Genomic DNA, 26735 nt, shown 5'->3' with positions numbered 1-26735 from the left:
GCTGGCTGCACACCCGCATATACGCAGTGCAGAGGCACTGTGCCCAGAACCATGGGGGAGCCACTGTGCATGAAGAATCCGAAAGAGCAGTGAGGAGTTTGCTGGTGGCACAGAGGGTTGAGGCGCTGGTATTGTCACTGCTGTGGCTCAGGTCACTACTGTGGCATGGGTTCAATCCCTGACCTGGGAAATTCTGCATGCCCACGGCTTGACCGAAAAAAGAAAAAAGAACTAGTTATCATACACACAAACTAGCAAACTAGTCAAGCTAGGTATCACATAAGGTACTTGACAGTACCATTAGTTACACATAATTCATCTTATCTTTGCTTAGTAACTGGGATGACCCGCTGTGTTAGCATATAATCTGGAGAGAAGTGGGAAACAGTTTTTCTACATTTAGGATAGGACATTGCTTGGAAACTGGGAGCCAGGTGCCCACTCTCGTTAGGCTCCTGCTCTCCCACATAAACTGGTTAAAAAAATAAAAAATCCCTAGGTTGCAAAGCTGAAAAATCCTTATTTAGTTTTGTGGAATGAGGAGACAAAGCTGGGACAGGTCTGTAGGGGACGCTCTCACCACCTGTCTTGCATCATAAAAGGCTCCACAGTGACTCAGGCTTACATCTGGAACAGGAAGGTGTCTCTAATATCCAGCAGGAAAGGAAAACACTCTGTCCCATGACGGCCGGGTTGTTCAGAGGCTGCAGCAGCCCAACTGAGTTGAAGCTTTCAAACTGTGGACCTAAATCTTCCTCCAAGGGACTCGGGTTATCACAGCCTATCCCAACTCACCTGTTTTTCCTATAAAAGAAAGAAAGATTTCCTTCTTTGATTTCTGGATATGCCTACGGTTACTTGCATGATCTGAATTCCAATTCCAGTTATATTAACAGCCAATAAATGAAGCAATTCCCTATCTATACAGTACACTTAAATGTCTACTTCAGTGGCTCCAAAATGTATGTAATAAGCTTTATCTATCTTTCTTTAAACGATGCTTTATCTAGTATGTATCATCTCCTGGTCATCATGGGGTCTCTGATAGCCACCCAAAGATAAATAAAAGCAATCAGCTTCAGAAGCAAGCTTAGAATCGCTTCTTAATTCAATTAAACTTTACGATGTCACAAAGTAAGGAATAACTTTTTGGAAAGTGAGTTTTAGACTGTAAACACTGACCTCAAGAAACAAAATGAATTTAATATTTGTTGAAACATTATCTTTTTATTTAAAATGTCCCTCATTAAAATATATATATATGCATATATAAAGCCAAGTTAAGACTATAGAAAGCATGCCAAATAGAAAACACATTTTCTAACCACTTTTTCTTTTTCATTGTAAGGGCATCTGCCCTGCAGCAAGGGAAGGCTTTCATTCACCAAATAAAAATGGGGTTTGCCTGGGACCTGGGAAGAACCAAGTGGCCTCCTTGGAATTCCCAGAGCCCTGACAGTTTAATTCACAGCTATCGTTAACCTATTTTTTTGGCCACACTCATGGCACGTGGAAGTTCCCCAGGTCAGGGATTGAACCCCCACCACAGCAGTAACTCCAAGCCACTGCAGTGACAATGCCAGATCCCTAACCTGCTGCGTTGCAAGGGAACTCCTTGTTTACCTACCTTAATTTCTCTGATTTAGGAGCACACTTGCTATGCTACAAGGATATCAGGAAACCAAAGTCTGACAAGGAGGTTAATTTTTGTAGAGATAGAATACACTGTATCTACATGTGCCATCATCTTGACAGATTTTCTTGCTGTTGCTTCTAATTTGACAATGTTTCTCCTGTAATTTAATCTATCAAATAATCCTAGTTAGTTTAATAATTTTTGAGATGCCTCAAGGGCCCTCTGAAGCACCCCAAAGTGAGCTGCAGGTCAGAGTTTTAATTAGAATTTGACACTCAGTAAATTTCTTTTCTTTTTTCTTTTTTTTTTTTGTCTTTTTGCCATTTTCTAGGGCCACACCTGCGGCATATGGAGATTCCCAGGCTAGGGGTCGAATCAGAGCTGTAGCCACTGGCCTCCACCACAACCACAACGCAGGATCTGAGCCTCGTCTGCGACCTACACCACAGATCACGGCAATGCTGGATCCTTAACCCACTGAGCAAGGCCAGGATCGAACCTGCAACCTCATGGTTCCTAGTCCGATTCCTGAACCACTGAGCCGCAATGGGAACTCCTACACTCAGTAAATTTCTTAAACATGGAGTTCCTCTTGGGGCTCAGCAGGTGACGAACCTGACATAGTGTCCATGAGGATACGAGCTCAATCCACGGCCTCGCTCAGTGGGTTAAGGATCCAGCATTACCATAAGGTTTCAGCTCTGATTTGACTCCTAGCCCAGGAACTTCCAAATGCCACAGGTACAGCCCTAAAAACAAAATTTGTTAACTATATAAAAAAGTTTAACACTTGGTCAAATAAAATCATAGGTTATTTTGAAACAGTGCTCATACAAAGTAACAGATTTCAAAACCAAATACAAATTAAAGACAATTTCAAAACAGACACAATCAAAAGCAACCTTGTTCCTGGACTTCCGTTGTGGCGCAGAGCAAACGAATCCGACTAGGAACCATGAAGCTGTGGGTTCGATCCCTGGCCTTGCTCACTGGGTTAAGGATCTGGCATTGCCATGAACTGTGGTGTAGGCTGCAAACATGTCTCGGATCCCACATGGCTATGGCTGTGGTGTAGGCCCAGGTGCAGCCTTAAAAAGACAAAAGACCAAAACAAAAAACAAACAAAAACAAACCTTGTTCTCTTTTAACAAAGACCAAATCCAAGTCTTGCCTCAGCTACTCCTAAATATTCTAGTTTCTCTGCAAAGGGAATTAAGGTTTCAGTGTTTTATTTTATCTGGGAAACACCCAGCCATTCAAACTTTGATCACCCAATTTAGCACACCCCAAGATTACCAAATATCTGGAGAGATCATTCTCCTAAAACAACCCAAAGTGAAAAAACTTAAGGGAAATAAATGTAAATAAGATAAGAGCTTTCAGATAAACTTTATAGAAATAACTGTTTTAGGAATATTAGCAATTTATAAATTTATTAAGTTAGGGTCAGACACAGGGTTGATGAGAATAAATTTCAAAAAAAGAAAAGAACATATAAGATAATATGCAAACAAAAGGGATAACAAACATGACAGTATTAACATAGCTTTTTATAAAAAAGCAACTTTTGAGTCCTTACTTAAAAAAAAAAAGCACTATTTTAAGGCATCTCACAGTACTAGTTTCTCTTAAAAGCCTTAAGGAAACATATGATTTTTCAATTAAGGACACTAGACTCACAGGTTTATGTACACGACCCCAAAAGGCACAGAAAGTGAGGGAACCAGGATTTGAACCTGGACCTACACACTAAGACAACATAACAAGCATGACTGCCCATCCAAGGAGCAGAGAGGACATACTATTACACCAACTTCCAGGAGTTTAGGGGAAAAAAAAAAGCTTCAAGGGAAATGCAAGAAGAGAGGAGCTATGCAACTAAAAATACTATTCAGCCATGCCTCCTGGAAATGGTTTCTGGTTCATCATTGAAGGTATAAGCCACTTCATAAGCTCTCACATAAAGGTGCTTCAAAATTAGGAGTTGAGGTAGAATGAACAATGGCGACCAAAAAAAAAAAAAAAATGTCATCAGCAACAGTTTACTCAATAGCATCACAAATACGAAGATGTGAACTTGGACAGTGCTCTTCCTCCCTAGGAGAAATCCCTGTATCACTCACTGAGGCTGAAATGGGATGGTCATTAGCACATGAGAAAGGGGAGGGTCATTAGCACATGAGAAAGGGGACGGTCATTAGCACATGAGAAAGGGGACAGTCATTAGTACATGAGAAACACTATCACAGTGCCCTGGAGACAAGCCTTTGTCACATTCCTCAAAACCAGAAAGTCTCATCAGGAGGCTCCGGATGTACTTTCTATCCCCTCTCCTAGACATCATGACCACTCCACAAAGTGGCTTGACGTGGAGATTTTGAAGGTAGAAGGAAAATATTACAACAGTTGAGGGAACACAGTCTCCAACAAAACTGTAACCCAGTAAGCCCACTCCACAGACTCCACCAGCAGGTATCCATTAACTAGGGTGGACCATCACAGCAAAGAAACCAGAAAAAATTTCAGACCCTAGGACTATGCATTTCAAAAGCAAATTTCAGGAGCAAAATCATGCAAACCTAGAAAACACAAAATCAGGAAACACATAGATTCCTAGACAAGGCAGAGCAGTAAGAGTGGTAAAAATACAAGATATGTGTGTCACGTATTGTAGGACCATCAAACGCTAATGAGGGCTCTAAGGGCAGATACCCAACAAAAAGCCTGAAAGATGCAGCTCTTCACTCCACGGGGACCTGGGGACTACGAAGAGACCTCTCTGTCCACTGACCTCAACCTTTTCCTAAATAACAGTCACAGAAGAACAATCCACCTGGCTGTTACATGCATCTCTGAAGCATGTGGCAAAAGCCGAAGAGAAGAAACGTCTCAGGGGTGCAAACACGCAGACAGGGCTTGAGGCAGCTGCATGCAGGCTCTGAGGGGCCGGAGGGACTCAGAGCAGCCAGTGTTTGTCCATCTTCGGACGAGGTCTCCTGAGAACATGAGATGAGGATGGAACCCAGAGAAGTTCAGGGACTGGGGTCTGGAGGCCTCACCTCTTCTCTATGTGGACTGAGAATTGAGCTTCCAAAGCAACTGAGAGATGAGGGGCAGGGGGCCTATGTCAAACAGGCAGTAGTCCAGTGAGCAGGGGCTCACGGAGGATGCTCAGGAGCGCGCCTGGTCCTGGCAGCTTTTTTTTTCCTGAGCAAGGCACGACTGCCGGGGAGGGGACAGGGTGGGCTCCCCACTCCGCAGAGCGCCTCCTGGCCCACTCTGGGCCTGTGCCGGGCGAAGGACTTGGCTTCCAAGTTCCACCAAAGGTGGCCCTCAGCCCGTGCGCACGCAGAGGAGTTTTCGGCATCATCTTCAGCCCGTTTCACACCCTCTGTGCGCAAGAGAGGTGACTCCCTCCTCCGCAGCCCCACGGTCCCCACGACAGAGAGACATCAAATAATGAGGCTAAGGAAAATGCAGTAACATTTAAAGGAAAAAAACTAAAAAAAAAAAAAAAAAAAAAAGCCCGCCACATGCTCCTGTAGGTCAAGTGACAACGATTTCCCAGGCGCCAGATGGCGAGTGAGGCGGATCACGATCCAGAGCTTCTATTCGTCTCCGGTCGAACCGCAGCGCCACTGGGAAAAAAATCAAAGAATACGTTTCACATGTGGAAGGAGAGAGTGGTAAATTATGGAAAAGAAAATTTTCCCTCTGCGTTCAAATATCAAACTACCTATTATTCCCAAAGCACTCTCTGACAGGGAAGTGTCTCACTTTTCTTTTCTTTTTTCTTTTTTTTTTTTTTTTTTTTTTGACTGTCCCCATGGAAGATAGGAATTCCTGGGCCAGGGACTGAATTAGAGCTGCAGCTGCGACCTCCGTGGCAGCTGCACAAACGCTGGAATCTTTTTTTTTTTTTGGTCTTTTTGCCATTTCCTGGGACGCTCTCACAGCATATGAAGGTTCCCAGGCTAGGGGTCTCATCGGAGCTGTTGCTGCCGGCCTACACCACAGCCACAGCAATGCGGGATCTGAGGTGCGTCTGCAACCTACACCACAGCTCATGGCAACGCTGGATCCTCAACCCACTGAGCAAGGCCAGGGATCGAACCTGCAACCTCATGGTTCCTAGTTGGATGCGTTAACCACTGCGCAACGACGGGAACTCCAGAAACACTGGAATCTTAACGCATTGTGCTGGGCCTGGGATTGAACCAGTGCCACCACAGAGACACTGAACCCACAGTGGGAACTCCTCAAGCACTATGAATAAGAAGGCTTCCCCTTGGCCCTTCGGAGAGTGGTCCTGGGTTCACACTCTGATACATCCCAGGGTATTCTCATCACTCTCCATGGCCCAGCGCTCTTTCTCTTGCTACAAAGTGGGTAAAAAGTTCAGATGAGAAAAATTCCTCCATGTAAGAAGGAAGAAACATGATTGGCTGTGGCTTTTCCAGGAACCCAGTTCTTTGTTCACTGGAGGATTCAGGACATCCCTGATGGGTCTAGAAAAATATTTCAAAACTCCACCCTCCTTCTGAATACACAGCGAACAGTATAACACATTGAAATGTAGTTCCCTTCATAGAACTGTTAAATCTAAAACACATGGGTAGAACTATGTCTCGTCACTTACAATGGAGCGTGATAATGTGCAAAAATAGAATGTGTACATGTATGTGTAACTGGGTCACCATGCTGTACAGTAGGAAAAAATTGTATTGGGGAAATAACTATTAAAAAATGATAATAATTAAAAAATAAAAGTACTAGGAGTTCCCGTCGTGGCAGCAGTAGTTAATGAATCTGACTAGGAACCGTGAGGTTGCGGGTTCGGTCCCTGCCCTTGCTCAGTGGGTTAAGGATCAGGTGTGGCCGTGAGCTGTGGTGTAGGTTGCAGATGCGGCTCGGATCCCGCGTTGCTGTGGCTCTGGCGTAGGCCGGTGGCTACAGCGCCGATTCAACCCCTAGCCTGGGAACCTCCATATGCCGCGGGAGCAGCCCTAGAAAAGGCAAAAAGGCAAAAACATAAAAATAAAAGTACTAATCAATAAACAGCTTAAAAAATAAAATAAAACGCATGGGTAGAAAACGGGAAAGTGGGTATGTGAAAAGTTTGTCATTATGCTTTATAAATGAACTGCCTTCAGGTTTCCACTTAATGGCAAGAAAGCCATCTCCTGTCTTACTCTACATTCCTGAATCCATTCTAGTGGTTTTGTTTGCCTTTTTCATTCTGGGAGGACTGGGACCCACTGAAAATTCTAAATATGGCGGGACACGCTCTCCAAAAAGACCTGCCATACATAAGACACACACCTAATTAGGCCAATGATTTCAAGGGTCAGTGTGCCTCAGACTTAGAGTTTCTGGTCTAGTCTCTTATCTCCATGTTACAAGTGGGCTCCCTGAGGTGCAGACGGGAGACATTTCTGAGAAAATCTGAGCTGAGTGACCTGAACCAGGTGTAGCTGAATTCTGAAATGGGAGCCGGAATGGCCCGTGATCGGAGTTTGTCCTTACTGATTTCCTCATTTAAAATACCACCTTTCAGGATCTTTAGCAATGGAAACTTCTTGTTCCAGGACTGACCATGCTGACGACCAGGGAATTCCCATGCTATTTAGCAGGTTATATGTCTCCAGAAATTCACAGTAAAATAATAAAAAGTACAGAAGTGCCAAAAAATAAAAAATAAAAAAAGCTAAAAAACATTAGAAGGCATCAGCTTATAAATAAGCTCTGAGCAAACTTCTTCATCATGAAGAGAGGGGCTATGGTGGAAGAAGATACCAGGGCAGTCCAATCCTGCCATCATCATTTGTAGAGAACAGTTAAGACAGACTTGATGGGGAGTTCCCTTGGTGGCTCAGCAGGTTGAGGATCTGGCATCATCACTACTGTGTTGTGTGTTCAATCTCTGGCCTGGGAACTTCTGAATGCCATGGATGCAGTCAAAAAAAAAAAAAAAAAGATGGACCTGATGAAAATATCTGATCACTTCACAGCTATTTCAACAGATCACAGAAAAAGGAGGAAAATGGAATATAAGGCTAACTGTTAAACTAGGTTTGAATGTTAATATGAAAGACCTTTGAGTAAATCAACTATAATAAAATTTTTTTAAAGAAATAGAAATAAACAGAATATATGTTAAAAAAAAAGACCTTTGACATCTTTGCCAAATACTCATCAAAACAGACTAAAATTATTTATGATTTTCCAAAGTCCTCTTCCAAATCTTACACAAATGGAGGAAGCACACAAATATCAAATAAGCCACATGAAAATTTAAATGGAAACAATTTGTGAATTATGTGAAACCTAAAAATTCTGGTGTAAAGTTTTAAATAATTGAGAATATATCATATAGAGAACAGAGGATGACATGAGTTAATTATAGAAAGCCACTGAAACTTATTTCAGAAATTAATATTTATAGAAAAGTAGAAACTGGAGCTCCTGTTGTGGCTCAGGGGAAAGGAATCCGATGAGGAACCATGAGGTTGCAGGTTCCATCCCTGGCCTTGCTCAGTGGGTTAAGGATCCGGCGTTGCCGTGAACTGTGGTATAGGCTGTGGCGTAGGATCTGACATTGCTGTGGCTGTGGCGCAGGCCAGCAGCTACTCCATTGGACCCCTAGCCTGGGAACCTCCGTATACCTTGGCTGCAGCCCTAAAAAGGAAAAAAAAAAAAGAAAGTAGGAACTGAACTTGCCGCAGCTTGATGTGGCCTCCAACGTGGAGGAGCTGCCCTGCAAGGTGTGAATCCAACTCACAGAAAAGGATTTTACATGGTGGGGTCAGGGGAGTAAAGGGTTTTAAGCAGGAAAATGTCAGGAAAGGCGATGCCTACCTGGGTTGCTCACCATAATGTTTTCTCTGACTTGAAAGGGTTGGACTTTGAGTAAAGACCTTGTAAGGTTGAATGCTCTGATGAACTGTGAGGTTTCCTTCCATCCTAAAGACCACACTCACTCCATTGGTAAGGTTTCTCTCCAGTATGAATCCTCTGATAATGAGCAAGGATTGAATCGCGACTGAAGACTTTCCCACACACATCACATTTATATGGTTTTGCCCCTGTGTGGATTATCTCATGTTTTCTGAGGCCTGTACTAAAAACAAAGGTTTTCTCACAAAAATGACATTTGTAAGGTTTCTCTCCGGTATGAATTCTCTGATGACGCTTAAGATAGGAATTTCGACCAAAGACGTTGCCGCATAAATCGCATTTATATGGTTTGGCTCCTGCATGGCTGACCTCATGGGCCCTGAGGCCTGTGCCACAAACAAAGGTTTTCCCACACAGACTGCATTTGTAAAGGTTCTCTCCAGTATGAATCCTCTGATGATGTTTGAGGGATATATTCTGACGATAGACTTTGCCACAGTTGTCACATTTATGTAAATTGTCACATTTATATAATTTGCCTTGAATGCAGATGAGCTGATGTCTTCTGAGGTATGAGCCAAGAGGGAAGGTCTTGCCACACTTGTTACATTTGTAAGGTTTCTCGCCAGTATGAATTCTCCAGTGAGCTGATATAGTTCCTTTCCAACTAAAGGCCTTGCCACACACATTACACCTATAAGGTTTCTCGCCAGTATGAATTCGTCGATGAACTACAAGGTCTGAATTTCAGCGGAAGAACTTGTGACATACATTGCATTTGGGTAACTTCTCTGCCATGTGGATTCTCTGCTGACTCCTGAGATTTGAGCCCCGGGGAAAGGTTTTGCCACACTGGTGACATGTGTGAGGTCCTTCCCTGTGTGTGCTCTGCACCTGTGTCAGTGCTGATGTCTGAAGAAAGTCGCCCCTGTCCATGTTAGATATGCTGGCCTGGGCAGTAGGAGACCTACGGTGGATGCTCTTCTCGGCTTGATTAAATTCATCACTTTTTGGTTCATCTTGAAACATAGTCCGTTCATCCTGAAAGCCTAACACAAGTCTGTTTCCAACATGCTTGTGTCTTGTATCCCTTCTTGAATGGTGACATCTTCTATCAGTGACATTTTGGTCAGGGGATGTAGGGGTAGTTTTGTAATTTCTTTCATCACCTCTCCACGGACAACCATGGTCACACGTATTTTCCTCAATTTCCCGATGATACGAATGTTTGATTTCCTGGCTTTCATGTCTTCCCAGCATCAGTGTTTGGAATACGTCACCTCTGTCGGTGTTTGGCTTTAGTTTCCTGGTCACATCCATATGAGCGATATCTATAAGCTAGAACGAACCACAGATATCTTACTCATGAGGATGCATGAGTAAATGATTCACGTTGAAGAAATGACATTACACCAAAGATAATACTTACAACAAACAGTGAGGAAATTTTACAACCATGGTAAAATTCTTAGAAACATTAAGAATAGGATCCTTTACTAAAGAAAAAGTGATTACATGTAATTCAATTAAGTTTAGGGTATAGCATCAAACATAGCATGATAAAACATTTGAATTGGAAACATTTATATGAGCTCACAAAAAAAGGGTTTTTTTCCCACCATGACCTCAAGAACATACCCATTCATGGTAAACACACAAATAACCTGCAGTTTAGAGAGAAAACTTCCAGGGAGATGAAAGAAGTGAGTCATATAGCAAATCAAGTTATTCAGTCATTCCTTCTAGAAATGATTTCGGCATTATCAGGGCTGCCTCGCAACTTAGGTAATGTCCTGAGAAAGTTGTTGAGTTGGTGAAAGGAGATGGTTTTCACAGGGTGATTAAGAAGGGAAGTGGCGGATCGGGTGGAGGAGTATTTGGGGAAAGTGGGAAGATGAGGACAACAATTTAAATTATATGAGCACATGACAGAATCATGAACATGAAGGGACCATGTAAAGAAGCAGCAGGATGGAGATGGGGGCTGAGAGGACCACAAAGGATCATCAGTAATACCAACCTGCGATTGCATACATGTGAGAGTAAAACTGCACGAGGCAACTGAAAGACTGCGGTTAAAGAAAAGCACTGGCTTAGCAAGTAACATATCCTGTTCCATTTTGAACTGTGGGAATTACAATATGGGTAGGGGACAGAAACAAGGAATTTAAAAAGGGTCAAAATGAGGGAGTTCCCGTCGTGGCGCAGTGGTTAACGAATCCGACTAGGAACCATGAGGTTGCGGGTTCGATCCCTGCCCTTGCTCAGTGGGTTAACGATCCAGCGTTGCCGTGAGCTGTGGTGTAGGTTGCAGACTCGGCTCAGATCCCGCGTTGCTGTGGCTCTGGCGTAGGCCAGTGGCTACAGCTCCGATTCCACCCCTGGCCTGAGAACCTCCATATGCCGCGGGAGCGGCCCAAGAAATAGCAAAAAGACAAAAAAAAAATAAAAAAAAAATAAAAAGGGACAAAATGAGATATTGCAGAAACAAAGCAAGGTTTATATCTATTACATTATTTGCTATGTAAGGTATCAAACTGAATATTCCATAAGTCCTATTTCCATGCATACATTCACGAAGAGCATACATAATATTCCAGAAGATGTGGAACCCTTGGCCGAAACCTGAAAGAAAAGCTAGAAAAAGGCCATCAAAGGCAGATGGATGGGAATTCCCATCATGGCACAGCGGAAACGAATCCGACTAGGAACAATGAGGTTGAGGGTTTGATCCCTGGCTTCGCTCAGTGGGTTAAGGATTCAGTGTTGCTGTGGCTGTGGCGTAGGCCAGCACCTATAGCTCCACTTTGACCCCTAGCCTGGGAACCTCCATACGCTGCAGGTGCAGCCCTAAAAAGCAAAACAAACAAACAAACAAAGCAGATGGATGAGTTTATCTCAGACACAAATAGAGATACAAAGAAATCAAAGTACAAAAATTCCTGAAATAATTTTAAAAAGAAAAATACTGCTAGAATGCAGCAATTACTTTCTTGGGACTCTACCACACAAAATGAAGTCATTGTCTTAAAAGACACCTGTACTCCCACACTTGTTAGAGCAGTAACCACAATAACCAAGGCCACAGAACAACCTTGGTGTCCAACAGGTGAATGGAAAAACCTGGGAGATACACGAATGCAGTATGGTTTACCCATAATGAAGAAAAAAGTCCTTTTTTTTTTTTGGTTTTTAGGGCCATAGGGTCAGCATATGGAAGTTCCCAGGCTAGGGGTCAAATTGGAGCTGCAGCTGCCCGCCATAGCCACAGCCACGCAAGATCTAGCTACATCTGAGACCTACATCATAGCTCACAGCAATACCGGATCCTTAACCCACTGAGAGAGGCCAGGGATCAAACCCACATCTTCATGGATACTGGTCAGGTCTGTAAGCCGCTAAGCCGTAATGGAAATTCCCCTCCTATTTAAAACCACACAGATGGACAATGAGGGTATGGGCTCAGGAAAATATTTCTTTTCTTTCTTTCCCCCTATTTTGGCTGCCCTGTGGCAAATGCAGTTCCCAGGCTAGGGACTGGATCAGGCCCACAGCTGCAGCAACAACAGGTCATTTAATCCACTGTGCCAGGCCAAGCATGCCACAGATCCCGTTGCACTACAGCAGAAACTCCTCAGTAAAATATTTCAAAGGGCAAGAATACTGAATGATCAGGAGTTCCCATCGTGACTCAGTGGAAATGAATCTGACTAGTATCCATGAGGACACAGGTTCCATTCCTGGCCTTGGTCAGTGGGTTAAGGATCCGGTATTGCTGTGAGCTGTGGTGTAGGTCGTGGATATGGTTGAGATCCCACGTTGCCATGGCTGTGGCACAGGCCGGTGGCTACAGCTCCGATTTGACTCCTAGCCTGGGAACTTCCATGTGCCAGGAGTGCAGTCCTAAAAAGACAAAATAAAATAAAATAAAATCACTGAATGATCCCACCTATGTGTAAAATATATTTTTTAAAAAAGAGCCAAACTAAGACCAACATAAAGTAGAAGAGTGGTCATCAAAGGTTGGTTTTTAGTAGAATGGGGAGATATTCATCAAAGGAATAAATTTACCATCTTAAGTTGAAATAGTTCTACAAATTTAATGTAAAGCATGGTAATTACTGTTATCAATAATATACTATATATTTGAAAGTTTATAAGACAGTAGACCTTAGATGTTCTCATCATAGACAAAAAAATCTGTAATTATGTCAAAGATGAATTTATTAAGTAACTCATTGAAGCAATTATTTTGGAATAAAACTGGATCAAATCATTACAGTGTACAACTTAAACTGATCCAACAATATATATTAATTAAATTTCAGGAGTTCCCGTCACGGCTCAGTGGCTAACAAATCCGACTAGGAACCAAGGAATCCCTGGCCTTGCTCAGTGGGTTAAGGATCTGGCGTTGCCATGAGCTGTGGTGTACGTCGCAGATGCAGCTCAGATCCCACATTGCTGTGGCTCTGGCGAAGGCTGGCAGCTACAGCTTGGATTCAACCCCTTGCCTGGAAACCTCCATATGCCAAGGGAACGGCCCTAGAAAAGGCAAAAAGACAAAAATAAAATAAAATTAAATAAATAAAAAAATTTCAATAAGTCAGGGAAAGAAAACAGAATTAAGTAGATAAAAAAAGGTCACAGTCAGAGTTCTACGGTAGCCTAGTGGTTAATGATCCACCATTGCCATTGCTGTGGCTCTGGTTTGCTCCCTGGCCTGAGACCTTCTGCATGCTGTAGGTGCACCAAAAAAAAAAAAAAAAAAAGTTGTGGTTTACCAAAGGAAAAAAAATAAATCTTAAAAAACATATAAATAAAATATTTTAGGAGTACAAAATACACCATAGCTGGCAGAAGTGAAAAGAATTAGATTATAGGTCAAAGAAATAGAGCATAAAAACTACATAAAATCACAACCCTACAAGTTGGTTCTTACCTACATCTAGAATAACAAAAGGAGAGAAGGCTCAAATTACTGAAATCAGAAATGAAAGAGGACATTACAAATGATTAAAAAACAATCAAGAAAATTAGAACAGAACATCAGGACAATACTGTGAGTAGGTACCGGAAAAACAAGAAATGAATAAATTCTGAGAAAAACACAACCTAGTGACACAACCATGAAGAAATTTAAAGTCTGTATGAATTGGCAAGGAGACAAAATCACTAATCAAAGACAACTGATAAGGAAAATCAGATAATTCTATACAACATTCCAAAACTAAATTAGAATCATATTGCTTAAACTGTTCCCCCCAAAACAAACAAAAAGGAACAGTTTCAAACTCTGTGACACTAGAATTAATCTAATACCAACTCTAGTCAAAGACACTATAAGAAAACCAGAGACTAAAATCTCTACTGGGAGTTCTCATCGTGGCTCAGTGGTTAACGAGTCCGACTAGGAACCATGAGATTGCGATTTCGATCCCTGGCCTTGCTCAGTGGGTTAAGGATCCAGCGTTGCCATGAGCTGTGGCGTAGGTTACAGATGTGGCTCGGATCCCACGCTGCTGTGGCTGTGGTGTAGGCCTGTGGCTATAGCTCCAATTGGACCCCTAGCCTGGGAACCTCCATATGCTACAGAAGCAGCCCTAGAAATGGCAGAAAGACCAAACAAACAAACAAAAACAAAAGCAAAAAAAACCCCAAAAACCTCTACTGAATAATGATGCAAAAAGCATCAATAAAACAACAGCAAACTAAAATGAACATACAATTAAAAGGATTACATACCATAACAAAGAAAAATATGTCCATGAAATATAAGGATGGTTCAATATATGAAAACTTTCAATGTAAAACAAATACATTAACAGAAGGAAACTAAAAAATTTACATGATGGTCTCAATTGATGTTGTAAAAAGCATTTGACAAAAACCAACAGGCTTTCAAGATAAAAATACTTAATAAAGTAGGAACTAAGACAAAGCTACTGCAACACAATAAAGGACATGTATTAACAGCAGCTGGAGTTCCCACTGTGGTGCAGTAGAAACAAACCAGACTAGGAACCATGAGGTTGCAGATTCGATCTCTGGCCTCAGTGGGTTAAGGATCTGGTGTTGCCATGAGCTGTTGGTGTAGGTCGCAGATACGGCTTGGATCCTGCATTGCTGTGGCTGTGGTGTAGGCCGGAGGCTACAGCTCCGATTGGACCCCTAGCCTGGAAACCTCCATATGCTGAGAGTGTGGCCCTAAGAAGCAAAAAAGAAAAAAAAAACAAACTGAACAAACTTTAAGCACTGGAAAAATTTCTGGTGTAACATGAAGTGGGGAGATCATCTCAAGAAAAGGCATGCTGAAACTCCTGGTGCTTTATCAGGAAGCTTTTCATACCTGAGTCCACTGGGCTTTGAGCTCAACTAAGCAAGGCAGGTGAAAAGCAAACAGGGAAAATGCAAAGATATCCAAGGGCAGACCCCCAACTTCTGGAGTAAGACATCCTCCCCCAGGGAGAGCAGGTTCCTGCAGGTCTCCAGCATCACGTCCCTGTACAAGGCCCTCTGGGAAGGGTCCAGGCAGGCCCACTCCTCCCGAGAGAACTCAATGGCCACCTCCTCCAAGGTCAATGGTCCCTGAAATGCAAAGCACATTGCACCAACTGTGAAAGAGTTTATCTGTGTATTCCACTAACAGTATACTGACTCAAAATTAGAAAAGTTACTAATATATGCTTATTTAATGGATTAAGAAAGAAAATTAGGGTGCTCCCATGGTGGCTCAGTGGTAACAAACCTGGCTAGTATCCATGAGGACGTGGGTTTGATCCCTGGCCTTGCTCAGTGGGTTAAGGATCCAGCATTGCCATGAGCTGTGCTGTAGGTCACAGATGCACCTCGGATCTCGAGTTTCTGTTTCTGTGGCTGTGGCATAGGCCAGCAGCTGTAGCTCCAGTTTCACCTCTAGCCTGGGAACTTCCATATATCACAGGTGCAGCTCCCCTGCCCCACCCCCCCAAAAAAGGAGAAGAAAAAAAAGAAAACACAATAATAAAGTTAAAAACTTACTGGAACATTAAAAATGATTAAAAATACGGAAAAAATACTGTAATTAAGCAAGAACAGCAAGTTCCTGTCATGGCTCAGAGGTAACAAACCCAACTAGTATCCATAGGGATGCGGTTTCAATCCCTGGCCTACCTCAGTGGATTAAGGATCTGGCATTGCTGTGAGCTGTGATTTAGGTTGCAGATGTGGCTCAGATCCCACATTGCTGTGGCTGTGGTGTAAGCTGGCAGCTGTAGCTCTATTTGACCCCTAGCCTGGGAACGTCCATATGCTATGGTGTGTCCCTTAAAAAAGAAAAAAAGAAAAAAGGCAAGAACATTTCACCAAATGTGATGATCAGAAGAACACACTCAGAGAAAAGGGAACCCTCTTACACTGTTGGTGGGAGTGTAAATTGGCTTAGTCATTATGGAAAACAGTATGGAGGTCCCCTCCCAAAAAATTAAAAGTTGAGCTGTCATATTTTTGACACATACACCCACCAAAAGCCATCATTGGAAAAAGACCATGCATCCCTATGTTTATAGCATCACTAGCTACAATAGTCAAGACATGGAAATAATCTAAATGCCCATCAACAGACGAATGGATAAAGAAGATGTGGTGTACATATATATAATGGAATATTACTCAGCCATAAAAAATAATAAAATAATGCCATATGCAGCAACATGGATGGACCTAGACTTATCACACTAAGCAAAACAAGTCAGAAGAAGAAAGACACTTCCCATACTATATCATTTACATGTGGACTCTAAACTGTAACACAAATGAACTTAGCTAAGAACCAGAAATAGACTCATGGGCATAGAGAACAGACTTGTGGTTGCCAAGGGGGAAGAGGTATGGGGAAAGGAAGGATTGAGACTTTAAGATTAGCAGATAAAAACTAGTATATATAGGATAGATAAATTATAAGGTCCTCCAGTGTGGCACAGGGAACCATATTCAACATCCTGTGATAAACCATCATAGAGAATAATATGAAGGAGTTGCTGATCTGGCTCAGCAGTAACAAACTGGACCAGGATCCATGAGGACATGGAGGATACATGAGGATGGGGGTTCAATCCCTGGCCTAGCTCAGTGGGTTAAGGATCTGGCGTTGCCAAGAGTTGTAATGTAGATCACAGACACAGCTCGGATCCCACACTGCTGTGGCGTAGGCCGGCAGGGTGATGACTGCCTGTCAGGCAAAATGAATTAAAGAGAAAATTTGACATAAAAAAGAAAGGCATTACATTATTAGAAAGGGGTCCATTCTCCATAGAAGCCATAACAATTATAAATATGCATAATCTGACATCAGAGCTCCCAGCAAAAGAAAACAATCACTAACAGAAATGAAGAGAGGAATACACAGCAGCCACAGTAATTTTACAAAGTAACTTCCATACCCGAGTTTTATGTACAAATGAAAGCAAAGCAAAGACCAAAGGGACACAGCACTGGAACAACATTACAGACCCAATGGACCAAAGAGATCACCCCACCCAACAGCAACAGAAAACACATGCTTCTGGAGCACACATGAAATAGTCTCCACGACAGACTACATGGTAGGCCACAAAACAAATCTTAGTAAAGCTAAGGAGGCCAAGATGATAAAAATTATCTTCTCCAAACACAATGAAATCAAACTTCAACTAACCAGCAGAAAACAGAAATACTTCAAACATGTGGATTCAACAATCCATTCCTAAACAACCAATATGTGTTGGAGAAGACAAGGTAACTTTTTAAATTTTTAAATGGCTACACCTGTGGCATATGACGGTCCTGGGCAAGGGCCTGAATCCAAGCCACAGCTGCAACTAACTAGATCCTTTAACCCACTGCACTGGGCCGGGGATCAAGCCCACATCTCCACAGCAACTGAGGCACTGCAGCTGGATTCTTAACACACCAAGCCACCGCAGGAAATCCAGGTCGAGCTAATTTTTAAAGTCTCTAAATGAAAATAACAACACAACATACTAAAAATTATAGCATATTGGAGTTCCTGTCGTGGTTCAGTGGTTAATGAATCTGACTAAGAACCATGAGGTTGCAGGTTAGATCCCTGGCCTTGCCCAGTGGGTTGGGGATCTGGCGTTGCTGTGAGCTGTGGTGTAGGTCACAGACATGGCTTGGATCCCGTGTTGCTGTGGCTGTGGTGTAGGCCAGCAGCTATAGCTCCGATTCAACCCTGAGCCTGGGAACCTCCACATGCCGTGGGTGCAGCCCAAGAAATGGCAAAAAGACAAAAAAAAATAAAAATTATAGCAGACAGTTGAATTTGTACAGAAAGAGAAGTCTAGGGAGTTCCCGTCATGGCTCAATGGTTAATGAATCTGACTAGGAACCACGAGCTTGCAGGTTCGATCCCTGGCCTTGCTCAGTGGGTTAAGGATCCAGCATTGCCATGAGCTGTGGTGTAGGTTGCAGACGCAGCTTGGATCCCACATTGCTGTGGCTCTGGCATAGGCCAGTGGCTACAGCTCTGATTCAACCCCTAGCCTGGGAACCTCCACATGCTGTGGGTGTGGCCCAAGAAATGGCAAAAAGAAAAAAAAAAAAAAAAAGGAAGTCTACACTGCTAAATACCTACCACAAAAAAGAGAGAACACAAATCAGAAATATATTTATCATGACGAGGAAGCAGAAACAGAAAAAAGGGAACAGAAATTTAGTAGAAAGAAAGAGCGAGAGAAGAAAGATTAGATGAGAGAGAAATGAAATAGTGTGTAGAAAAACATACCCGTGGCATATGGAAGTTCCTGAGCCAGGGGTTAAACCTGAGCCACTGCAGTGATAATGCCAGATCCTTAACCCACGATGCCACAAGAGAACTCCCAGAGTTGGTGTTTTGAAAACATTAAATGGACAAACCAATAGCTAGACTAGAAAAGAAAAAAACAAGATTCAAATAGCTAAAAACATATAGGAGAATTGAATCAATATTGTGTGATAATCTACATGGAATCTGAAAAAGAATACATGTAAGTATATGTATTAGCGAAACACTACTGTGCAGCAGAAATTATCACAATATTGTAAATCAACCACGCGTCAAGAAAACTTGAAAATATGAAAAAAAAAATACAAGAGATTGCAACTGATGTCACAAAAAATGTCTTTGGTTTTTTTTTTTAATGCTTATAAGGGAGTACCATGAACAACAATGTTGACAAGTTACATAAACTAGAAGATACAGGTAAATTCAGGCAAATGTCAAACCTGGTAAGGCCTAATCATTAGAAAATTTAAAAAACTCTCCTAGAGTTATAACTGGGAGATTAAAGCCAAAATCAAAAACCCCAAACAAGGAAAAACCTAGGACAAGAGAGCATCACTACCAAATGCTACCAAACATTTACAGAAGAATTACCTCAAATCCTGCTAAAAATCTTCTGAAGAGTCTCAGAGGGAACACTGGCAAACTCTGTCTATGGAGCCTGCATGACTCTGATACCAAAGTCAGAAAAAGACACAAGAAGAAAACTACAAAACCAGTAACCCCCATGCATACTGATGCAAAATTCTTTTCTATTCTTTCTTTCTTTCTTTTTTTTTTTTTTTGGTCTTTTTAGGACCCCAGGCTAGGGGTCCAATCGTAGCTACAGCTGCCAGCCAATGCCACAGCTACAGCAACGCAGGATCTGAGCCGAGTCTGTGACCTACACCACAGCTCAGGGCAACACCAGATCCTTAACCCACTGAGCAAGACCAAGGATCACACTCACGTTCTCATGGATACTAGTCAGGTTCGTTAACCACTGAGCCACCACAGGAACTCCCTGATAAAAAATTCTTTTAAAAAACTCTACGAGGAGTTCCTATCATGGCACAGTGAAAACGAATCCGACTAGGAACCATGAGGTTGTGGGTTCGAACCCTGGCCGCACTCAGTGGGTTAAGGATCCGGCATTGCCACAAGCTGTGGTGTAGGCTGCAGAAATAGCTCGGATCACGTGTTGCTGTGGCTGTGGCGTAGGCTGGCAGCTCTAGCTTTGATTTGATCCCTAGCCTGGGAACCTCCACATGCTGCAAGAGCAGCCCTAGAAAGCAAAAAAAAAAAAAAAAACTCTATAAAACAAAATTCAATAGCACATTAAAATTTGTTCAAATCATGACCAAATAGATTTTATTCCTTTAAAGCAAGGATGGCTAAATATACAAACATTTATTAATGTGACACAGCACATTAATAAAGGAAAAAAAACTCACAAATGATTGGGAGTTCCCATCATGGCTCAGCGATAATGAACCCAACAAGTAACAATGAGAATGTGGGTTTGATCCCTGGCCTCACTCACTGGGTTAAGGATCCAGCATTGCTGTAGCTGTGGAACTTCCATATGCTGCAGGTGTGGCATAAAAATAAACAAACAAAACAAAAAAACAAATCTAGGAGTTCCTGTCGTGACGCAGTGGTTAATGAATCCAACTAGGAACCATGAGGTTGAGGTTCCATCCCTGCCCTTGCTCAGTGGGTTAAGGATCCAGCGTTGCCGTAAGCTGTGGTGTAGGTTGCAGACATGGCTCGGATCCCACATTGCTGTGGCTCTGGTGTAGGCCGGCAGCTACAGCTCCGATTAGACCCCTAGCCCTGGAAGCTCCATATGCTGCCGGAGCGGCCCTAGAAAAGACAAAAACAAACAAACAAACAAAAACAAAAAACAAACAAAAAACAAATCTAGAGCACTAAAAGAGACAGATATTTAGAAATAAATTAATGAAGATGGAAGGCTTGTATATTGCATACTACAAAATTTGTTACATCTAAGGAGATACAAACAGAAAGATCCAGGAGTTCCCGTTGTGGCACAGTGGTTAAAGAATCCAACTAGGAACCATGAGGTTGCGGGTTCGGTCCCTGCCCTTGCTCAGTGGGTTAACGATCCGGCGTTGCCGTGAGCTGTGGTGTAGGTTGCAGACGCGGCTAGGATCCCGTGTTGCTGTGGCTCTGGCGTAGGCCAGTGGCTACAGCTCCGATTGGACCCCTAGCCTGGGAACCTCCATATGCCGTGGGAGCGGCCCAAGAAATAGCAAAAAGACAAAAAAAAAAAAAAAAGAAAAGGACCCGAAATAACAAAAATACTCTTGAAATAGAAGGAAGATTTTATTTATTTATTTATTTATTTATTTATTTATTGTCTTTTTGCCATTTCTTGGGCCACTCCTGCGGCATACGGAGGTTCCCAGGCTAGGGGTCTGATGGGAGCTGTAGCCGCCGGCCCACGCCAGAGCCACAGCAACGTGGGATCCGAGCCATGTCTGCAACCTACACCACAGCTCACGGCAATGCTGGATCCTTAACCCACTGAGCAAGGCCAGGGATCGAACCTGAAACCTCATGGTTCCTATTCGGATTTGTTAGCCACTGAGCCACAACAGGAACTCCGAGGAGGACCTTTTTAAATACCAAAACCCACTACATACAAAGTAGTCAGGAGAGTTGGTAGGGGCAAGAACACAGACACATAAAGCAATGGAACAGAACAGAATGCTCACAAATAATCCTTTGCATGTACATAAAATGGACTCACAAGGGTGCTAAGACTACACAACGGACAAAGGACAGTCTCAGGAACAAAAGGTGCTGGGAAACTGTGTGCGGACCAGCAAAAGGATAAAGCTGGAGCCTTACCTGCATCAAAGAGAAAAACTTCTGTCTCAAAGGCAGCAATCAACAGAGTGGAAAACATCTCCTGAGGAATGGAGGTGATGCAAGTGACTTCAAGTATCTCCAAGTATCAGAGAAGTTTGTTGATATCATAGCTTAAAACAAATGATGGAATAAAACACCCTCTAATACTGCTATCTCTTTCTGAACTTTCCATTCCATTTCCAATCATTAAGCTTCTGAAATGATTTATCTTCTAGTGTATTATAAAAAAAAAATCAGAACAAATTTCTCATTACTGGGCAGTTTCCCAGAATTTACCAAGTATTATGCATATTAATATCTAACTTCAGGAATAGGGATTTACAGAGAGGCAGACAGTGCATCCAGATGACCCCCTTAAGCAATGCTTGCAGCCCAATAGCACTGACACCCCATCTCCAGTCCATGGGTGCAAAGCCCCACCAATTTGATGTCCAGTGGGACCTCAGGGGAGATGGAATCTGAGGGGACATGACTGTCCCTGAGGGAAGAGGAGGTAAGGGTGTCAGTGTCAGGCAGGATACTTCAGAGTCAGACGAGATTAGCGAGTCCAAAGAAGGGCACCTCCGGAAATTCAGACTGAGAATCAACTGAGAAACAGCCATTCCCGACTCCTTGTCTTTCCTCTTCTTCCTCTTAAGATCTTCTTAGACAAGAGGATTCTTTAGAAGTCAATCTTAAAAGTCAAAATCGTGCTGTTCAATGCTTAGGATCCACACGCCCCCTTCCTGTGCCACAACCACACACACAGGGGAGGGCTCACCATGGGGAAGAGACAGGCCTCTGCTGCCCACGGTCCCAGGAGGGACTCGGGACAGGAGACTCCCACAAAGACCAAGAGGGGAGATTTCCCCACACTTTCTTCTCATCTCGCTCCCCTCCTGGTGAGGCCCTCACCCACACTGCAGCCATGGGCACCTTAGCTGGACCCCACAATGCCCTGCAGAGCAGAGCCCCCTCGCCCTCAGCCCAGATCCCAGCCCCCAGGATTGGGAGGACACAGAGCCTTGCTGCTCAAGGATGGATCCAGATTGGAATCTCCTGGGGCACCTTAAATATTATTAATGTTGGGCTCCACCCAGACTATTTGAAGGCAAATCTCTGGTCAGGGGGTATAAGACAAGTATAAGAAGATGAATTTTTTGAACCAACGTGAAGTCTGCGTTAGCACCACCTAGAGGAGGTAAATCCAACACAACATCCAAATTCCTTTTCTTTTCAAGCTCTACCGAAGTGACGAATACAAATGCTGTACCTATAGCTGTACGATGAGATTACCTGGCAGACACACACCCTGTGTAATAACTATCATAAAAAATACAGGCGGAGATTCCCAAGGACCCACTAGACCCAAGGTACCATATTTTCATTTACAGCGACTCCAGCCCAAACACTGTCATCTCCCAAACCTAAGTAAAGACGAATGGCTCCAATGATGCGCATGCCACAGTCAGACCACAACCTCTCTTTTGCTCCAAACTCCCACTTTTGCATCTTTCTAAGGGCACCTGAAATGTTCTTCACTTGCACAACAGGCTCAAAAATTCCAAAGGTAATCCACAAAAATCTGAGATTTTCCTTATATTACTTTAAGAGTTGCATGACGATTCTCCCTTTGTCAAAGACACAGTCTTATAGAGAAGATTCTGTGGGGCACCCTAGAGAAGCATTGCCTCAGGACCAATCATGTCACCCATCCTCCTACACCCAGAGCCCAGAGCACCCTGTGGGCACAGCTCAGATCATATCTCTAACAACCCTGGAGGAAAACACTTCTTTCTAAACCCACTGCCTTCATTCCCACTTACACGTGACCATGAGTTACCCAATGCGATCAATGCATGCAATCCAGTCCCAGCATGTACGTCCCAGGGAACCTGAGCTAGGACTTGACGGCAATTCAGTTCATGCAGTGAGGCCCATAAAAACCCCATAAACCCACCTCAAGGTGTCCCAGCCAGAATTAAAGACATCCCTTTCCAATATGTCCCAACATCCCTTGATCCCATAAGAGCCAGGTGCAGGCAACATTCAATCTGCTCACCCTGATGCCCACACTTGCTGCCCTACCCCTCCTGCGGACCCCTCCAGGCTCCCCTCCACTCCCCCATTTTTCTACCTCTCCTCCATGTGCTCATGGGCAAACGGGGACAAAACGCACAAGGACCTCTCAGCTAAGCCATCCCAACAGGAATGCACAGAAGCGGCCACCCAGAGGACACTGGGCATTCAGTGGAAAGATCAAGAAGCTGCCTCTCCTGGGAAAACATACCAGCACCTGGGGTCATTTTGGAGTCCAGTTACAAAGGCATTTGAGCTCAGTCTCAAAGACAGACGGTTCTCAAGTTTCTTGTCTCCTGTTCTCGCCAAGCACAGGTAATGAAAAGACACCCTAGTTCTTTGAGGGGAGCCTCCTTCACGCCTCCCCGAGGTTCCAGACTTCTGCCCTCCCTTAGCACAGCGAAATCACCACCCCTGACCGTGAGCAGATGAATGGCTGGAAGGCAAAGCTCCCGTCCAAGGAAGGAACTGGTCCCTGGGTGTGCACAGCCTGGAACCCCTGGGGTTACAGCAGAGCAGTGGCACAGCAGATGACACATGGGGACACCTGCAGCGCACTGCCATTTGTATAGGACTTCTTAGGCCTCCCTACATCTTTATGCTCTTAGGTAATTAAGTACAGAAGGAAAAGAAAAGTTAGAGGGCAAGGATCTAGAACAAGTGTGAGAATCATCCTCCATACCTACCCTGGTGCCCTGGTCTCCCACGAGGAGTACTCAGCCCAGTGGACAATCCTAGTCGCAAAACTAGCCCCAGATGAGGTGCTGCAGCCACCCTGGGAAGAGGACGAACCCTTTGTCCTTCAATGGAAGTGAAACAGGAAAGACTAAAAAGAATCGTGGCGCAGGGGAAACGAATCCAACTAGGAACCATGAGGTTTCGGGTTTGATCCCTGGCCTCGCTCAGTGGGTTAAGGATCCGGCGTTGCCGTCGGCTGTGGTATAGATCGCAGACGCGGCTCGGATCTGGTGTTTCTGTGGCTGTGGTGTAGGCTGGCAGCTACAGCTCCGATTAGACCCCTAGCCTGGGAACCTCCCTATGCCGTGGGTGCGGCCCTACAAAAGACAAAAAGACAAAAAATAATCAGTGGAGAAGTGCATTTCTGCTGAGGGTGACTGATGGAGAGGTAATTAACCCCGGTGAACTTGACAGAGAGAGAAGGGAAGACACCTCTGAGATAAGGTGAGTGTGCCAGGGCAGAGCGAACCCTGAGAACAGGGTCAGCTCCCAGGATGGGGCTGGAGACACGGGCAGGACCCTGAGGATGACACAGGGCTGTGTAGCCACAGGCAGGAGTTGGGATTTGGTCCTGAGGACAAAGAAGAGCCAGGGGAAGTCTAAGGGCCGGGACTGACAGAAACTCTCTTCAAATTCGAACTTTATGCAGAGAAATATATCTCTGGTCATTTTTACTCTGAGCCCATGTTCTCGCCTCCATTCTAGCATTTCTGTTTTTCTTACGCATTCTAAGAGGACTGGGACCCATTTAAAATTCTTTTTATTTCTAAATTTTTTCTTATTAGGGCTGCACTTGCAGCATATGGAACTTCCTGGGCTAGGGGTTGCATCGGAGTCACAGCCGCCGACCTAACCCACTGACACAGCAACACTGGATCCGAGCTGCTGGATCCTTAACCCACAGATCGAGGCCAGAGATCGAACCTGCATCCTCAAAGACACTCTTTTGGGTTCTTAACCCGCTGAGCCATAAAGTGAACTCCAAAAATTCTAAATACACCTGCACACTCTCTCCAAGAAGAGCTGCCACACACCAACGCCACAGCAGGAACTCCTACGTATTTACCTTCAATTAGATTTTTCTATCTGTCTGCTTCTTTCTCTGCCTCCATCATTTTGTTCCCCTCTACTCTCCTGCTGTTTGTTCTTTCCCCTATTTCTTTCTTTCTTTTTTTAGGGTCACATCTGCGGCATATGGAAGTCCCCAGGCTAGGGATTGAATCTAAGCTACAGCATCTGGCCTACACCACAGCCACAGCAAGGCCAGATCCAAGCAGGGTCTGCAACCGACACCACAGCTCATGTCAACTGCTGGATCCTTACACCCCTCGAGGCCAGGGATCGAACCCGCACCCTCATGGGTACTAGTCGGGTTACCACTGAGCCACACCGGGAACTCCTGTCCTCTCCCCTACTTCTGCCCTCACACCTGTCCCGCCTCACTCTGCAACTTGTTTCCCCTCTTGCTGCTCTTCCCCCCTCCCCCCGCAACATATCGAATTGTCCTAAATATCCGTATATTTCTACATCCTTATTCCCTGTCTCGGCTTCCTCTCTGATACCCAGGTTACAGCCCTTTCACCTCTGTTACCATCCCTTTTGATTCACGCTCTGGCACCTCCAAGTGGCTATACTTCCAGTCTGTTCTCTAACTCTGCTCTTCTAGTCACTACGGGAGTCCGGAAGGACCCGCCGGAGGGGCCGCGAGGACAGAGGGGCTGCTGGGCGGGTGTCTCCGGAGAGGCGGGGCTCCCGAATCCCAGGACCAGGGCGAGGACGCGGCCTCTCCGGGAGACCGGCGGCCTGCGCTGCCTCCAGGGTCGGGGGGCGAGGTGGGGGCGCGGACCCAACTCCGGGAAGAGGACGTTACAAGGATTCGGGGCGGGATTCAGGGAAGGGTTTAAAGCAAGAAAACGGAGCCAAAGGCCGTGTCTACGTGGAATGAAGGCCGAAAAGCTCCCGCAGGGACCAATCTCAGCGATTTCAAACCCGAAGGAATAGGCGCCCGCCTGTAACAGCAACGGCTGGATCCACCTGGGGCGGAGGGCTAGGTGTTGGCATTCCTGGAGTGCCCGGAGGTTGGCGTAAGGGAGACTGCGAAACACAGATCTTGACCAGAAAAAACAAATTTACCTCTGCAGGGGGACCTCCCCGCCATGCTTTCCTTCTCTGGTCGCCCGGCGGGGGCGGGGGCGGGGGGCGGGGCGATACGTCCGTGGGCGGGGTCTGGGCGGGGCGCTAGTGCGAGGGGCGGGGCGCGAAGCCAGGCGGGCGCGGGAAGGGCGGGAGGGCGCGGCAGGGAGCACGGAGGCCACTTTTATCAAAAACTGAGATGTCTCCTCTCAACAACTTACAGATGGGTTTTCTTTTGTCAACAGGTTGCTCTAACGTCACGCTAATGAGGCTGAAGCAACTCAGAGTTCTGGAAACTTAGGTCACCAAATAGTAGGTAAGGGTTCCTGACTGCAGCCAGGTACATTTCCTGCAATTAGAATTAATTCAAGGGAGGTCCCTCGTGGCGCAGTGGAAACGAATCCGACTAGGAAGTATGAGGTGGCGGGTTCGATCCCTGGCCTCGCTCAGTGGGTTGAGGATCCGGCCTTGCCATGACCTGTGGGTAGGTCGCAGACAGGGCTCGGGCCTGGTGGTGCTGTGGCTGTGGCGTAGGCCAGCGGCAACAGCTCCGGCTAGACCCCTAGCCTGGGAACCTCCATATGCCGAGGATGAGGC

General features: G+C 44.6%; 1 long non-coding RNA gene across 1 annotated transcript; it reads right to left on the bottom strand.

The window, feature by feature from the left end:
* Positions 1 to 5162: 5162 nt before the first annotated feature.
* LOC125132731 (uncharacterized) lies at positions 5163 to 26183 on the bottom strand. The gene is made up of 4 exons (XR_007136310.1): positions 26139 to 26183; positions 14883 to 15121; positions 8495 to 9871; positions 5163 to 5274 (listed from the first exon to the last, which is right to left on the bottom strand). It is a non-coding gene; the product is annotated as an uncharacterized LOC125132731 (long non-coding RNA).
* Positions 26184 to 26735: the final 552 nt, after the last annotated feature.

The sequence above is a fragment of the Phacochoerus africanus genome, chromosome 8 (genome assembly GCF_016906955.1).
Source record: "Phacochoerus africanus isolate WHEZ1 chromosome 8, ROS_Pafr_v1, whole genome shotgun sequence".
Classification (NCBI taxonomy): domain Eukaryota; kingdom Metazoa; phylum Chordata; class Mammalia; order Artiodactyla; family Suidae; genus Phacochoerus; species Phacochoerus africanus.
This window is presented reverse-complemented; position numbering and strand designations above follow the sequence as displayed.